General features: G+C 42.6%; 1 non-coding gene and 1 pseudogene across 1 annotated transcript; both read right to left on the bottom strand.

Annotated features, from left to right (window-relative positions):
* Positions 1 to 1095: 1095 nt before the first annotated feature.
* On the bottom strand, positions 1096 to 2388 carry LOC114171339 (annotated as a pseudogene).
* Positions 2389 to 11786: 9398 nt separating this feature from the next.
* Positions 11787 to 11893, bottom strand: LOC114171340. The gene has a single exon (XR_003601440.1). It is a non-coding gene; the product is annotated as a small nucleolar RNA R71 (small nucleolar RNA).
* Between the last annotated feature and the right edge of the window lie 5067 nt (positions 11894 to 16960).

The following is a 16960-nucleotide window of genomic DNA, read 5'->3' as shown; positions in this document are numbered from 1 at the left end:
TCCTGTTCTATTGATCAGAAGCATCCAGCAGCGCCACGCCAGTAGAAAGAGTTAAGCTACTAAGCTAAGCTACTGTTGTGGAACTCGGTAGAAGCGATTTGCCGCTTCCGCCTCTCTAGGCTTCACAATGGCTCCCCCCTATATAGATAATAGAATTCAAAATGAGTCTTCTCCCCTCCACTAAAATTCATATAAGAAATCCGAAAGATAGGAATTTTCAATTCCGAAGGATTACCCTTTAGTTTGAGCAGGGGGCTTCGAGTCCTGTGTTGACAAAGATCATATAGGATCCTGCTGTGATCCTCGATCTCTTCCTGAATATAGATCAACGTTCTATCGATAATTCAATGAAAGATCGAGTCAAGGGAGAATGATGCTTTAAAATAAACTAATAAAGAGAAAACGAATTCCATGAATTAGGAAACCTAATCGAATCCCTAAATCCATCTCTCATTAGCGAAAGCTACCTACCTAGTTTTGCTGAAGCTCCGCCAGTATAGCACGGTGCTCTTTTTTAGTGTCTTTATCTAAATTCGCTGAACACTTCCAATACCTCACCACACCGATTTCACAGCTTGATTAGAGCAGCTCGACTTTATTCGCAGCTTTCAAGCCTTATCTTTCTTGTCTTGCTCTTCTTTTTTTAAATAAATTGCTTGAGCGGCTTTCAAAGAAAATATTACCTTTAGCGTAGCAACGACAGGAGTATTTCTTAGTGCATTACCTTCAACAACCCTTAAAGCGTGCAGGCGGCCCTAGCTAATCTAAAAAAGTTGCGAGATTGATTGAAAGGTCCAAAGGACTAAGCTTAACCCAGTACGCAATTCGGTTTTCCGCCCGAACGACCTTAGCGTACAGAAAAGAAAGAAGTAGTCCTCTTCGAAAACGAAATTTCAGTCCTAGTAGGTGCGATATTGAAGGCCTTCACGGGCTTACTTAGTGCTTGTGCTAAGGAGTTAAGGGATAAGGGCTGGAGCGTAGGAAGCATGGGCTCTCAGAACCCCACCCCTGGAGGGAACTAACTCCTTTCTTGCAAAGCAGCTTCATGAGAAAGAAGTACAACAAGTACTTTTTGAGAAAGAAGTTGTTTGTGTATTGGATCCGCTCTTCTGTTAGCATGAACATGAATTAGATTCTATTCGTCTTATTTATTCTTAATAGAACCCCCCACCCGAACCATTCTTAAGACCACCAAGCTCTCTCAAATGAGTTCTATTTTTTCTGCTTTCGAGATACACTGGGGGCAAAATCTCCTCCTAACTAATAAGTGAAACTTTGTGCCTAGATCGTCCTGAAGACGGATGCGACGGGAAGAAGTGGCATTTGGAAGTGTTGCTGACTTAACATTTAGGTTTCGACATAACAAAGCTTGCACTGTCTTTTCACACTTAGGCACACAGCGTGCCATTGGTAATGATTCTACTACGGTGCCACAAATTCGCAAACTGATCCTAAGTAATCGTTGTTGTTCATTAGATTCTGGAGGAACTACTTCGTTAGGATTGGGGAATTGCTGCGATTCTTCCTGAATAACCTGGATTCTCCCGTCGAGAGTAACTTTGAAAGTATTACCTAAACTCTTCCAACTGAATATATGATAAAGCCTATAAAACAACGAGCTACTATCATTTCTTCATTATAGATTGAGATCTTCTTCGAACTTAATGCACAAATAGATGGAATAGTAGCAAATAGCATCTTTCTAGGCATATTCGTGGAACTCAATCTCATTTAGTTAGAAAGGTTCTATCTATCTTTTAGTAACTGAACGGGAAGTGGTTTAGGAAAGGACTTTATAATCAATCGGATGCGCTCGCCCAGCGAGAAAGGCCCTGACCCTGCCAACCAAGTAAAAATCAAAAAGAAAGAAGAGAACGAAAGGAGAAAAGAGAACTTCGTATTTTGGTAATTCTCTAGGAGTCATGTTTAACCTTGAATGTTATTAATAAATTCTACAGCAATAGTCCCTCGGACTCGGAAAGTTATAACGAAAATGGCTAACCCAATAGCGGATTCCGCAGCTGCCACCGTTGAAACCAATGAAGCAAATGATTGACCCATCATATCATCCGAAGAAATGGAAAATACCAAAAAGTTCAAATTCACAGCTAATAACATTGATTCAATTGGCATTGACATAATAGGAATATTTCGTCTATTAAGGAGGATTCCCCGAATACCTAAAATAGAGATGATCATAGAAAATGTAAAATATTTGATAGGATCCGTTTCGGAAACATGGAATGTAAGAGAAATTCAAATGTTATAACCAATACGCCTTGTAGGTAAACGTGCGCCATCGCCTTTATCGTTCTTGCCTTTTCTCCATTTCAACAAACCCATTAAGGATTCCCTTATCCTTTTTATATCCTTCCTTCTCAATATAAGATTCCCCTTTAGGACTTCCTTCTTTTTCCTTTTGGTAAAATTCCATAACTCTTCCTTTATGGGACACGCAAAACTTGGAACAATATATATTATGACCCTTATCACTATTGAACTCAATTACCAATTCCACGTATTTGAAATGTTGCTTGATGAACCCCCTCTTGTATATGTAGAACAGCAAGGTTAAAATTACTAAGAAAACGAATGCAAAAAGAGAAAGATTCTCCTTTATCAATGGGATTATCTCAAATTGATCAAGAGGGCTTGATAGGGAGTCCCCTGCATCACAAGGAGCAATCGTGAGGAACTCGCTCAAGCGGGCTAGCCCATAGAGTGATGACATCTAACGAAGAAGTCAGTCCCTAAAGAAAGGCGGTATCGATGCCAGCAGGTTCTCATCCTTTCACCCCGCACACAAGCTGCCTACCAGTCTGGAACAAAGTCTAAGAGCAAGTCAATTAAGGAATTGCAGCACAAGCTTACCAGACTAAGCAGTCGCTACTCCCTACTATGAGAACTAGGTTGATTCTGACCCTACTGTCGAAGATTCCCGTGACTTAGCCTTCGATAGGACTGGAATCTTCGACTCCTTTCTGGGACCATTCCGCAGTGCCTGAGAAGGTTGAGTCATTCTAATTGCGAAGTTCGTTCTCGATTAGTCATGTGCGGAGGGAGAGAACAGTGCAATTGCCCCAGACCAAGTCTCATCCCCCTACCCCTACTCCAAGGGGCTTCACACTCTGGGAGTTCCTTCTACTTGACCAGCTTATTCGGATTTCAATTACCAGCCCCCTATAGGTATTGTCTTCCAATAAGTGGGTTCATGCCGCACAGAAAGCGAGACCTACTTCTTTTATCTCGGATAACTATGAAATTTGGCCTAGTAATAAGCTTAGAGTGGAAGAGTCGGTGAGGAGGAGGGCATCTGCTCTTAGATGACATTTCGTTAACTGCCAAGAGCCTGAAAAAAGCTTCCTTTCATTTAAGAAATCCTTGCCTCGATTAGAAGGAGACAATCTCGAGTATTTCAGAGCTTTGCCCAGCCCTTAAACAAAATGGCTTGGCTGTTGCCGATGATAAGACTAAATCGTGTGATGCGGGAGCTTGAGATGAAAGAAGGAAAAGCCCTCCTTTTCACTCAAGTGAATTGGTTCATTTGCTTTTGGCATTTGGGCAAACGATCTTTTTAGCTCGCATGTGATGCTCTTTAATAGCGGTCACTATGATCCGTAGCTAGACGACATCTTTTTCCTTATGCCCAACTCCCAGAAACCTAGGTTCGATTTCACTGACGACTGGAGTCTTCATCATATATCGATATCTTGCTGGAGGCAGATTTTAGGAAGGAAAGGGGACGCGAGAATCCTTTGGAAAAGGCGGTGAATGGCTTTAGCCCCTCGTGGTCATTCGACCAATCAAGCTATTTGATATGGATCGACTCGAAGAAGCAACCTGACGCACTCCGGCTTTAAAGCCTACGTTTGCTGGAATGACTGATCTGATTCCAAGGCTGACTGTATAAGTGACTGATTGGCACTGATTCCCTCCGATTTCGATCTGCTAGCAACTCCGATAGTTAAGCCAATTCCTATCCTCTCTTTGACGGCCAAGCAAGAAGGGTCGCCCACCCATTTGTTGCTCGATGAAACGATCCAGATGACCTAACCATGTTTTATTACTCTCTTCCTGTCAACTCGTCTCTCGAGTATATAGATGGTATATAAGCCTGCCCGCGACAACGAGATTTCTTCGTTTTTCTTTCGAATCAAATCAAATAAAGGCTGAAGCGCGAACCTAATCTTTCTTTATTGACTGGATAGGGATGCACATTCGAATCATTGATCTACTGATTGAGTTGAGTACGAAACGAGGAAGCTCTTGATGTTTAATTCAAATGAAAAAAAATAAATTTCCACGTGGACATTACTCCACTCTTCTTGCTCCACTAATAAGCTCCCGTAGCAATAGTTGCCCCTGTGTTAGCATCTTAGGAAGCCGTGATATGATAAGCATAACCATCTCCGTCCATGTGAGGTCGGCGATATGGATGAAACGTATCCCCGTCCGTGGTAGGAATCAAGCCAAGCGTGGCTTTCAGGCTCTACTAAATGAGAATTCCCGACTCTTAGTCATCGCTCTGTGAAGGAGTGGGCGAATAAACATCCGGCAAAGGCATAGCTAGCGCACGGAAGGTGACACCAATCACACTCCTGGCTAGGCGCACTCTCGTCGATCCACCACAAAGGTGAACGACGTATTCGACCGAGTTTTGAATCAAAGAAAGGAAAGGGGGTCCACCAGTAGATTATCTATGTGCAACTAGAGATGCGGTCCGGTTCGAGCATATCCTCTTTCATATCCATATCTCGCAGATCCAGATTCCACTGTGCTTTCAAACTAAAAGATTCAATTAAGTAAGCTTGGCTTTGGCATTTGCCATAAGAAGTTTATTTATTAAGGGCATGCCCCAAGTAAAGTAAAGGAGTCACTTTCACGGGTATCTAGAAACAATGGGATCTCTCTTCTTAACTCATTCTTTCATCTGAAATCCCGGGGTTTGATAGTTGCAGTTAATAAAGCAAGTTCTTCTCTTAACACAGGGAACTCTAAAGTTCAATGGCTTACTTTTTTTTTGCCTTACTCAATGCTTCAGAAAGAGGGATTGCTGAAACATATAACGAGTGTAGTTTATGGAACGAAAAAACCTACACTGGGATTATTGATTAACAATAAGCTAGCCACGCACGGTAGACTGATTCAAAGATGGATACTATAGGCATTGAGAATTGCTTATAGAGAAGACTGACTACTGGTGCGGAAGATGAGTTGTGCTGTTAATAAAGATTCTCTTACTTACACAATTCAGTCTTTAACAGCGCTTATCCCGCATCCTGGACTATTCTTAATGTTCTTACTGGGAAACCGTAGGTAGCCTATATGCTATAAGTTCTAAGTTAGAGCGAGGACCGAAGGGATGGAAGAGGCACGATAGCGAAGATCAATCCATCTCAATTACAAAAAACATTGCCTTGGGCATGCAACCCAAAAAGATTGAAAGACTGCATCAGGTGGTAGCTTATTTGTTGTTGCTGGTGCTACTAGAGGATCTGGGTCTCGCTTACGAACATCAGAATCTTTCAATCCCAAACATAAAAATATAGATCACTAGCATCTGGCTCTTCCTAACGATCACGAAAGACAGAACCCTGATCACCACTAGCACTAGGATCCCTACTTGAAGTAAATTCTGGATCTTACTCCCGATAACGAAGATCAGAATCTCTATTACGAGCATCTGTAACTGCATAGCATCATAATCTCACTATCGATCTGTAGTTGGCCAGCAACATAGGCTAGGCACCATAGAACATGCCACAGTGCATGCCATAGCGATGATGACCACCATAGTAGTTGATAGGCATATTAGTGTTAGCCACCTTTTTCCAAGTCTTCCTAGTCGTTGACCAATTCCTGTTGCTTCAGCTCCCGTTCCTTCCCGAGCAGCTACACCCGCTCTGGTTCTTCCTGTTGTTTGCTTCCTGCTTGTATCATTCGACCTGTGTAAACAAGTGTTTAAAGTAAAGAAAGGGGTACCACTTTCATAAGCCACTGTCAACCAATTGTAATAAGAGCTAAAGGACTATGAACCTTAAGCACGAACAAGGGAACAATGGATCGAGTAAATAGGAATCGGGGAGGAATCAAACCTCCTGGCCGGCTAGCCCGCGTTCCAACCGATCTGCCTCCATCCTCCACTCCGTCCTTCGTTCTCCCTTAGAATCAATAGGAATACATTCTTTCTTTTCACCGCTCCGTGGGTAGTCCTATGCATAGTCCAGTAGAAGTGATTAAGGGTCTGCCCAGTTAGAGTTTTGTTATTTCATCCACTATTATTATATTAGCCAAAAGGAACTATTTTTATATTCTAGTTCCCAGGTGGCCCACTATCTTACTTGTCGCAACCGTCTCTCAATTTCTAAATCATCAAGGATTAGAGCAATGTCCTTTTTTTTTAAAGAAAGGCGGTCCTTTTCTTTCCCCCGACCGATGACTCGCTTGTTCAGTACTGCTAACTCTTTTTTGAGGATGTCGTCCCCTCGGGACTACCAGTAGTTTCGGTTGTTGAATATCTCGTGCAAGTTAGGTTGTGCTTGTATGGGCTGCAAGCGGAACGTAGGCGCTTTAGGTAGGTGTGTGTTGACCATGCACTCTCGTGTCATGTAATGTCATATGATAGAGGTGGTGTGGTGATTGACCTCAATTCTAATGGTTATCCCCAAGGTTCAACGAATGAATGAAGCTATGATCGTACCCGGATAGAAATGACGGTCTTCCTCCTATGTCTCCAAGTCGGCCATAATAGAATAGATAGGCAAAGCAACCAATAGCAGTCTGTTTTAGCCTATCGATAGGTAGTAGGTAGCTTCCAAGCTCAAACCATTTGAAACTGAATTGCTACTGTATTCTTGTTATTGATAGAGTGGTTTTATCCGCCCCTGTCAAAAAAATGAGAGTGAGATAATTGGAAGAGAGAAGGAAAAAGAGCAAAGGATTATGGGAGAGGAATGGCTGACACGTTGACTGCCTTCGAGAAAAATAGAACCCAAGCGGTCTAAGCCCCGGGACGGACCCCAACCGAAAGAAAGGCGCTAGACGGATTAACGGCAAGCGAGATAAAGCAGTTGGCCCTATGTGTAAAACCTTGCCACGGGAGAGTCTTTCTCCAATGAGAATAAAGCCACTTTTTGGGCAAGACAAGAAAGGAACTCGCCCTTTGACACCACACCACACCAAGGGATAAGAGCTGATTGCTGGCGATGACTTGGTGAAAGGAATCTATGAGAGAAGGTTCTCAAACCGGGTTCTGACCGAATAGAGCGCAGAGCCAACGAGTCTTTAAGTGGGCGAACAGCGTAACGAGTCTAAGGGCGGGATCAAGCTTGAAAGGAATGGACGGGCGTAGGCTTAATAGTGAACGCAGACCCCCCTGCTTATAGATATGAGATCAATGACTTAAAAGACAGATGCCGAGAGAAACTGTTCGACTTCTTGCGTTGCGAAGAGAGATCGAAGACGAAGATTTTATGACGCAGTGCGGGCACTGGATGGAATAGACAAATAATAATCAATATAATAACCCACCGGAAGGGCATACCTCAGGAGCACCAATCCCCCCGGCAAACATCTATCTGCACGAAGCCGACCTATGCTATGGGTAGAAAGAAAAATGAAATATGAAAAAAAAAGATGGGGAGTGTGAGATACGCGAACGAGGAGTACGCAGCCGAACAACCGCAGGGGCTTCCAGCAGTGATAGCTGAACTAACCAGATGGGCTGCCCAAAACATGGAGCTGACATTTAAATAAATAGGAAATCAACGTCGGATCCCGGCTATCCGAAAAACGCAAACTGAAGCGGAGGATCACAAAAAAATGCAATACAAAAGGGGCGAACCAAGTGCTTGCGCGAAGAAGAAAGAAGCGAATCAACCATAATGGAGATAGGGAGGGGAGGCGAAAGAGATATTTTCGAGCCTGCAAAAAAAGCAGCAAGCAACAACGGCTTTTCAGCCGTTGCGCGCTTGCTTGTCATTTAGGGGGTAGGGGTGCCCCTTTCTAAAACTAAGATTTAATATAAGGAAGAAGAAGGCCCTTTTTTTTTGGAGTTTTCCCCAACCTATAGCTAAGGGCTTCCTTTCAGCTGCATCGCACTGCCACATAAACAATGGATCCGCTTGGCTGGATGAGCTACCTTCTCTGGAAAGGAATAAGGAATAGTTAAAAGCCATGTCACTTGGAACGGAACTGGTTGCTTATTTACTTTTTTTAGTAAGACCACTTTGCTTTGGTAAGCTAAATTCTATTCTATTATTCTGACTTAAGCATGGTTGCTTACAAGACAAAAGCTAGCTTCTAGATGTTCTTTGCCTGAACATATGGAGGAAGCAACCTTCTAGCCTCTGTACCAGTAATGGAGTGGCTTGCGACTTTCAATCAGAAAAGTAAAATGGAGCAAGGCGGCAAGGGAGAAAGAAGTTGTCCCCTCTTCTCTAGTAACCCGCCGCCGGTCATATAGGGTGTTCCGCCCGCATATGTAGAAAAAGAGGGAGCGGGGAAGGAAGAACAACCGTTTGACTTTGGCAGATGAGGTGGCGGGTTTGGTTGGGTAACATAATGGAAATGTATCGGACTGTAAATCCTGGAATGACGGTTTGACCCCGTCCTTGGCCTCGGGGAGTGGTGAGCAGCACGGAACTTTAATTAAATGGCATAAAAGGGGGGGCTTTCCTTTGTTAGAAATCCACAGACAACATTCTGGAACTTCCAAACCAAAGAAATGCAACATGAGAAGTTTTACGTTACACTTCAATAGAATGAATTCGGTCGGTAAGGGTAGAATACGCCCCATGGTCGAAGGTCCTGTGCCACTTGAACTCCAATCTATCTTACCTTCCATCCATCTTGGTCCAGCCAGCTCATAAATATTAGACCAACCAATCTCAGGGCTGACTCAACCGAATTGGTTGAGGAAAAGGAAACCCCAGCGACCAAGCACTCCCGCCTCAAAAAGCGGAGACCAAACAACCGCCAGGTTGTCGAAGACACGTCTGAAGAGGGAGGAGGCGGGCGCCCTCTAAGTTGACCACTGATGAGTCATTATTTTCTTCTATTCCACTAGCCTTTGTGCACCTATTAGACAGTTGATTAGTGCTTAATTGTTCATCATTAGAGTGTTTTTCATCTGTTGGGCTTTATTGGGCCACTGTTCCGAATTTGGACTAATTTCACATTATTTAGCCTAATTTTTGTTTTTAATTATTTTTAGGTATTTGGGTGAAGCAATTTTGGAGCTTGGACATTAATATTTAGTTGAAGAAACTTTCCACATCATTGCCACATCATTTCCATGTCATTTCCACGTCAGCAAAGTCAATGGGTCAACATTTGAGGCCCAGAGTGGCATTTTTGTAATTCTGCGACTCATAATGGCAGTTTTGTAATTCTGAGTGGCATGGGTGATATGACCACGAATTAGGTCTGCATGAGAAGGAGGCAGCTGCTCCATCTTCTTCTCCACTCTCTAAAACCTCCATTTTTGTTGTTTTAAAGCTTTGGAAGGTGACCCATGGTGGCACACACGAATTTTTCACGTTTTCCATTGGTTTTTCACGTTTTATGAGTCTTGGACAGCACATTGAAGTTGTATTAACGTTTTCTACCGTTTGGGTAACTTTATATTGAAGCATTTTCGTTTTTGGTGGCTGTTTTTGTTGTTCTTCTCTTATCCCTTGCCCATTTCGTTTGCTGCACCATTTTAAGCTTTCAATATCAACTTGAAGTCATTTGAACGGTTGAATTGCAATTTCTGTTTCAGATTCGAAGTGGGTGATTGTTCATTTTCCATGTCTAGCTAAGTTTTTCGTATTGGTTCCTTGAAGAAACTGATTTGAAACCATGAGGTTGATGTTTTGCAGTGCACTCCAATTCCTAATTTCTCTTCATCCTATTCAATTTCGTAGCTTTGAATGAAATGGAATTTGTGATGCTTAATCATGAGTTTATGTTTTCCACAATTTCAGAATCCTTGTCATGCTTAGTGAGTTCGGGTTTTGGCCACAGTTGCTTAATCTGTGTGTGAGTGTGTGAAATTGAAAGAAGGATGTGTGCTATGCTTAATGGCATAATGAAGCTGTGTTAATTTTCGCATAGTTGATTAATTCGGATTTCATGAGAGTAAATTGGATAAGAGACTTGATTTAGTAACCTGTGATTGGTTGATTTTCAGTGGAATCAAGGGACCAGTATGTTTTGAATTGTGTGTTTAATTCAGTTTTGATTAGAATTTAGCAAACTTGTGTGAATCTGCCAAACCCCCCCCCCCTGTGTTTTATTGTTGTGTTCATCTGGAAAATTCGCTTTGAATGAAAATATTGGTCGTTGGGAGACGACTTGGTTCACTTTCATGTACTGCATTTAATATGTTTTAATTTGGTGGGGTACGACCTCTATCAAATTTGGCGCCGTTGCCGGGGACCAATCGTTTCGTTCAAAGTAAAATTTCCAGTGTGTTTGTGTTTTGTGTTTTGGTGTGTGTGTGTAGTTCAAGTGTGGTTGAGTTGGTATATGTTCATTGTGATGTTAATGTTGTGTTAAGTTCAGTGCCTGTTTCCATTCCTGTGTGTTTCTGTGTAGTGTAGTGAACAGTGTCGCGGCGCGCATGAATAGTGTAATTTGTAGTAGTGAATAGTGTTTGAATAGTGTCCGAATCTGGCATTTAACTTCTGGATTTTTGTTTTGGTAGCTACGGAGCTTGTTTTGACTTGAAATTTTTTTCCCCCACTTCTAAGACGTTGAACTTGATAGGAAAAATAGCTAGAGCAGTTGGTATGGTCTGAGTTAAGAGATTCAAAAAAATTTTGGACTGATTTTTAGTGAAACTTCAGAGGACCATAACTTTTGCTCTGGTTATCAGAATCACTATTATTTTATATGGATTTGGGGTAGAATTTGATTTCCCACCTTATTGCAACCCGCTTCGCCGGTTTGCAAACTCAGATTCTCCAGAAAATGCCATTTTCTACATTTCAGCAATGTTTTTTGTGATTTTTCTTCATTTTTTTTACTTTTGAAAAATTGAAAAAAATACTTGTGCTTTGATTTTTTATCTGATTTTTTTTGTGCTTCTGTTTGACCACTGAAAGGAATATCCTACCAATTTTAAAGTCATTTGAAGGTCGTTTGAGTATACTTGTAGTTATGCCCTTTGTTATGCCAATATCACTACAATTAGTGCTTTTTGGTGCATGACTAGGGGAAACCCAAGTGAATTACAACCATTTGACCCTGAGATTGATAGGACATTCCACATAGGAAGTAGGCATCCTAGGAATCCATCTTTGCATGCTGAATATTCAGTGACATTTCCTGATTCTTCTGATTCTCATCACATTCCTGACACTCCTCATTCTTTGCATTCTGAGCATACTGTATATTCTGAGCATTTTCATACTGATAACATGGCTCAACCTCCTCCACCTCATGAGAGAACCATGAGTGAGCTCACTGCACCAGAGTTCACTTATGATAGTTTATGCATACAATACCCTGAGGAGGAGGTTCCATATGTGCTGAAAACTGGTTTAATACACTTGTTGCCAAAGTTTCATGGTCTTGCAGGTGAGGACCCATGCAAACACTTGAAGCAGTTTCATGTCGTCTGTTCCACCATGAAGCCTGCAGATGTACAAGAGGACCATGTATACTTGAAGGCTTTCCCTCATTCTTTGGAGGGTAATGCGAAAGACTGGCTGTACTACCTAGCACCCAGGTCCATCACAAGCTGGGATGACCTCAAGAGATTGTTCCTTGCCAAGTTCTTTCCTGCTTCAAGGACAACAGCCATAAGGAAGGAGATTTCTGGCATCAAGCAGCAATCTGGGGAGACCCTTTATGAGTACTGGGAGAGGTTCAAGAATCTCTGTTCAAGCTGTCCACACCATCAGATTTCTGAACATCTCCTCCTGTAGTATTTTTATGAAGTCTTACACCACATGGATCGAAATATGATTGATGCCGCAAGTGGTGGTGCCCTTGGTAACATAACCCTAGCTGCAGCCAGACAATTAATAGAGAACATGGCTTCAAATTCTCAACAATTTGGCACAAGGAGTGATGCCATAGTTGTTAGAGGTGTTCATGATGTAGGAGCAGCCGAGTACAAAAAGAAGTTGGAAAGTAAGATTGATGCTCTTACCACACTGGTCAATCAACTTGCTTCCAATCAGAGAGCTCCAGCTGCAAGAGTTTGTGGCCTTTGTACATCTGTTGATCATTTTACAGACTCTTGCCCAGCATTGCAACAACAACAGGCTTCTTCTTCTACACCAGTGGATACCCCTCAGGCCTATGCAGCAAATATTTTCAACAACAATAGGCCCCAACAGCAACAACAAAACCACCATGATTTGTCAACCAACAGATATAATCCAGGATGGAGGAATCACCCTAACTTGAGATAGGGAAACCAGGGTAACCAGCAGCCCCAACAATTTCAAAATGTGCAACCACCTTCACAACAAAGAGTTGCACCTGCACCACAAGCTGCTCCTGTTCCACCTGTACCCACACCAGCTCCTGCTGCAGCACCTGCACCTTCTTCTTCTACTTCATTGGAGGAGTTAGTCAGGATGATGACCCTTCAAAATATGCAATTTCAGCAGGAGACTAGGGCCTCAATCGAGAGTTTGACAAATCAAATGGGGCAGATGGCCACTCAGCTAAACCAGGCACAGGCTCAGAATTCTGACAAGCTTCCATCACAGACAGTGGAAAATCCTAAGAATGTGAGTGCCATTACTTTGAGATCTGGGAAGAACATTGAAGTTCCCACTTCCGAGCCTACACCTCCAAAGGAAGCCGACCCTGCCACACTTCAGAGAAAGCGTGATGCTCATGCAGCTGATCCTTCCACATCTGGTGCGACTTCTACACCTTCCATACCTCTTCCTTTCCCTCCAAGAGCCATTCCAAGCAAAAAGATGGAAGAGGTTGACAGGGAGATCTTAGAAACTTTCAGGAAGGTGGAGGTGAATATACCTCTGTTGGATGCCATAAAATAGATTCCCAGATATGCAAAGTTCTTGAAGGAGCTATGCACGCACAAAAGGAGGCTAAAAGGAAACGAAAAGATCAGCATGGGCAGAAACGTGTCAGCATTGATAGGTAAATCTGTTCCTCAGATTCCTGAGAAGTGCAAGGACCCAGGTACATTTTGTGTACCTTGCATCATAGGTAACAATAAATTTGAAAATGCAATGCTTGATCTTGGTGCTTCAATAAATGTAATGCCTTTGTCTATTTTTAAATCTCTTTCTCTTGGACCCCTGCAACCTACGGGTGTGGTGATTCAGTTGGCAAATAGAAGTGTTGCCCACCCCGCAGGTTTGGTTGATGATGTTTTGGTTCGTGTTGGTGAATTGATTTTCCCAGCTGATTTTTACATTCTTGACATGGAAGAGGGATTTTCACATGGTTCTGCACCAATCATTTTAGGCAGACCATTTTTGAAAACTGCACGAACCAAAATTGATGTCCATGCAGGTACTTTGTCCATGGAGTTTGATGATATTGTTGTGCGATTCAACATTCTGGATGCCATGAAACATCCTTCTGAGGATCATTCTGTTTTTCACGTGGATATTATTGATGATGCTGTTGATAGATTGATTTCTGATTTCCACTCTTTGCATACATTAAAACATTCATCCGTGTCTGAGTTATCTGAATTTGCATGCATTGATGTTCTTGATTCTAATTCTGATTCTGATTCTGATGATGCTCAATATGATGTGGATAATGTTGAATGTACAGAGTTTGACTCTCTGGATGTTGTACCTATTCACTTTGATGTTATACAATCAGGTTGCACTAACCATGTTGCAGGAAGTACATATGCATTTGATTGTTATGCTCAGGTATAGGCTATGGAACCCATTTCTCCCTCCCCTCTGGTTCCTGATATTCAGCCAGCATCCAGTACTCTAGAGTTGAAACCACTGCCAAACAACCTCAAGTATGTCTACTTAGAGGAGGAGAACAAACTGCCTGTCATCATTTCCACCTCTCTCACTGCTGAACAAGAGCAGAGGTTGTTGCAAGTTCTTAAGAAGCATAAGAAGGCAATTGGATGGACATTGGCTGACATCCCTGGTATTAGCCCATCAACATGCATGCATAGGATATTGTTGGAAGATGGAGCAAAGCCAGTGAGACAGCCACAGAGGCGACTCAACCCTGTCATCTCGGATGTTGTAAAGAAGGAGGTGACCAAGCTTCTACAAGCTGGGATCATCTACCCCATTTCTGACAGTCAATGGGTTAGCCCCATCCATGTTGTTCCAAAGAAGACTGGCCTCACTGTAGTCAAGAATGAAAAAGAGGAGCTAATTCCAACAAGAGTGCAAAACAGTTGGAGGGTTTGCATTGACTACAGAAGGCTAAACCAAGAAACCAGAAAAGACCATTTCCCCCTGCCTTTTATTGATCAGATGCTTGAGCGCTTGGCAGGTAAGTCCCACTATGGCTTTCTTGATGGGTTTTCTGGTTATTTTCAAATTCACATTGCACCTGAGGACCAAGAGAAAACCACATTCACCTGCCCCTTTGGCACTTTTGCCTATAGGAGGATGCCGTTTGGCCTATGCAATGCCCCTGGCACATTCCAGCGGTGCATGCTAAGCATTTTTAGTGATTTTCTTGAAAAATGCATAGAGGTGTTTATGGACGACTTTACTGTATATGGGTCCTCATTTGATGCATGTTTGGATAGTTTGGACAGAGTTTTAAACAGGTGCATCCAATCTAACCTTGTTCTCAATTTTGAGAAATGTCATTTCATGGTAGAACAAGGCATAGTATTGGGGCACATAATTTCAAAAAAGGGCATTGAAGTTGACCCTGCCAAGATCTCAATTATTTCACAATTGCCTTACCCCTCTTCTGTGCGAGAGGTTCGTTCTTTTCTTGGCCATGCAGGGTTTTACAGGCGCTTCATTCAAGACTTCAATAAGAAGGCCCTCCCACTGTCCAACCTATTGCAAAAGGATGTTGACTTCATCTTTGATGAAGGATGCAAAGAGGCTTTTGATTGCCTCAAGAAGGCCCTGACCACAACTCCAATCATTCAGGCGCCCGACTGGACAGCCCCATTTGAGCTTATGTGTGATGCATCCAACTATGCATTAGGGGTTGTTCTAGCTCAAAGGATTGATAAGCAGCCGAGGGTAATCTACTACGCCTCCAGGAGATTAGATGTTGCCCAATCAAATTACACCACAACAGAAAAAGAGCTCCTTGCAGTAGTTTTTGCACTTAAAAAGTTTCGCTCTTATCTGCTTCGTTCTCCTGTTGTTGTGTTTACTGACCATGCAGCTCTTAAGTACCTGTTGAAGAAGGCAGAATCAAAACCTCGGCTGATAAGATGGATGCTCTGGCTCTAAGAATTTGATTTGGAGATCCGTGATAGGAGCAGAGCACAAAACCTGGTTGCAGACCACCTAAGCAGGATTGAGAGGTCTACCGATGATGCTTCACCGATCCGGGATGACTTTCCCGATGAAAGTTTGTTGACACTCTCTACTTCTTCCTCACCTTGGTTTGCTAACATTTTTAATTATCTTGCTGCTTCTGTTTTTCCTCCCCTAGCATCCAGAGCTTAATGTGATAAACTCAAGAGCGATGCTAGGTATTACATTTGGGATGACCCCTATCTGTGGAAAATGTGCAGTGATCAGGTTACCAGGAGATGCATTCCGGACCATGAGATTGACTCGGTCCTCAAATTTTGTCATTCATCTGCACCTGGTGGTCACCTTGGCACACAAAGGACAGCTCGTAAGGTGCTAGATTGCGGATTTTATTGGCCCACCATCTTCAAAGATGCGTGGAGGATTTGTAGCACATGTGAGGAATGCTAACGAGCAGGAGGAGCCATTTCTTGGAGACAACAGATGCCTCAACAACCCATGCTATTTTGTGAGGTGTTTGACGTCTGGGGTATAGATTTCATGGGCCCTTTCCCTGTCTCTTTTGGTTTCACTTACATCTTGCTTGCTGTTGATTATGTTTCAAAATGGGTGGAAGCCAAAGCCACTAGAACTAATGATGCTCGAGTTGTTGTGGATTTTGTTAGGTCTCACATATTTTGCAGGTTTGGAGTTCCTCGAGCTATTGTTAGTGACCAAGGCACCCATTTTTTGCAACAGATCCTTGGGGGTTTTGCTTCAAAAGTATGGGGTTGTGCACAAACTTTCTACACCATATCACCCCCAAACTAATGGGCAAGCTGAGATCTCAAACAGAGAAATCAAGAGGATCTTGGAGAAGATTGTGCAGCCCAACAGGAAGGATTGGAGCAATAGACTTGAGGACACTCTATGGGCTCACAGGACTGCTTACAAGGCACCTATAGGGATGTCTCCTTATCGGGTTGTCTTTGGTAAGCCATGCCACCTTCCAGTGGAGATAGAGCATCGAGCCTACTGGGCTGTCAAGTCATGCAACTTCTCTCTTGATCAAGCTGGGGAGGAAAGGAAGCTGCAGTTGAACGAGTTGGATGAGATCCGTTTGGAGGCATATCAGAACTCTATGTTCTACAAGGAGAAGACTAAGAGATTCCATGATAGCTCCATTGCTAGAAAGGAGTTTGTTGTTGGTCAGCAAGTTTTACTGTATAACTCCAGACTTGGACTCATGGGGGTAAGTTGAGATCAAAGTGGATTGGTCCTTTTGTTGTCACTAATGTTTATCCTTATGGTGCAGTTGAAATCAAAAGCCAGTCCACAGATAAGAGCTTCAAAGTGAATGGGTGATGAGTGCATATTTTTGCCCTCATTTAATGTTTAATTCTGGGTATTTAATTGAATTTGTGTGCTTAAAGATTGATTTAATTGATAATTCTGATAATTAGGTTGTTTGAGCTTGTGTGATAAAAATGTCTTAAAAAGTGATTTTTAGCTGCATAAGTTATTTTTGGATATTTTAACGTTTGTTGATGCAGTTGAAGTTAAGTTTT

Source organism: Vigna unguiculata, unplaced genomic scaffold (genome assembly GCF_004118075.2).
Source record: "Vigna unguiculata cultivar IT97K-499-35 unplaced genomic scaffold, ASM411807v1 contig_206, whole genome shotgun sequence".
NCBI classification, from domain to species: Eukaryota; Viridiplantae; Streptophyta; class Magnoliopsida; order Fabales; family Fabaceae; genus Vigna; species Vigna unguiculata.
Note: the sequence above shows the minus strand (reverse complement) of the source record. Positions and strands in the feature narration are given on the sequence as shown.